At 53.8% G+C, this 706-nt stretch overlaps 1 protein-coding gene across 2 annotated transcripts in view; it reads right to left on the bottom strand.

Moving 5' to 3' along the window:
* The window catches only part of OSBP2 (oxysterol binding protein 2), a 181,352-nt gene that overhangs the window by 44,904 nt on the left and 135,742 nt on the right, over positions 1-706 (bottom strand). The window lies entirely within an intron of this gene.

Below are 706 nucleotides of genomic sequence, written 5' to 3' on the forward strand. Positions count from 1 at the left end.
AGAGACTTCACAAGTCCCTCTGTCCTCCCCTCAAAGCCTGGCACATAAGCCTCCTGACTGGTCAGGGAGGAAGTGGGTCTGGGCCAGGCAGTCCGGCTGTGATGCTGCGTGGCCTTCGTTAATACACTGGGGATAGTAATGCCTCCTCTGGAGAAGCATATGGCCAGTGCAGAGCTGGGGCTTACTGATCCCAGCTCACCAATATCCCTGTCACCTTCATTGGCACAGCTCACTTTTGCACATAATCAGTCCTGAATTCACTTCAAATCATAGAAGCCTCTGTGTTTGCTGTGCCCCCACCCCTGCTCCCCACTCAAGGCTTTCTTTGAACCCTTGAATAGCCTGCTCTAGCTGAGGAGCCCACGGGACACCCACGCCGTGGCTGGGACCCTCTTTCACCCTCTTTCATGGAGAGACTCCTGGGAAGGAGTGAGTTGCTGTGGAAACAGCCAGCTCAGGGGAGCCAGGTGAGCTATTTTTAGAAGTAGAGCTTGCTTTCTTCTTTGGAGGAAGATGGATCAAGTTTCTCGGTGGGAAGTCCTGTCAGGGGGCAGCTTTTGAAACTGAGAAACTAAAGGCCCACACAGACTGGTTTTGGATGGAGGCAGGGTGGTGACATGGTGGTGGGAGTCAGAGGCCCTGCAGTCACCCCATTTTGCATTGTCTCTTGCCTGTTTTTCTGGGGTACCTGGCTTTGCCCTCAGCT

The sequence above is a fragment of the Pteropus vampyrus genome, unplaced genomic scaffold, assembly GCF_000151845.1.
Source record: "Pteropus vampyrus isolate Shadow unplaced genomic scaffold, Pvam_2.0 Scaffold223, whole genome shotgun sequence".
Taxonomy (NCBI): domain Eukaryota; kingdom Metazoa; phylum Chordata; class Mammalia; order Chiroptera; family Pteropodidae; genus Pteropus; species Pteropus vampyrus.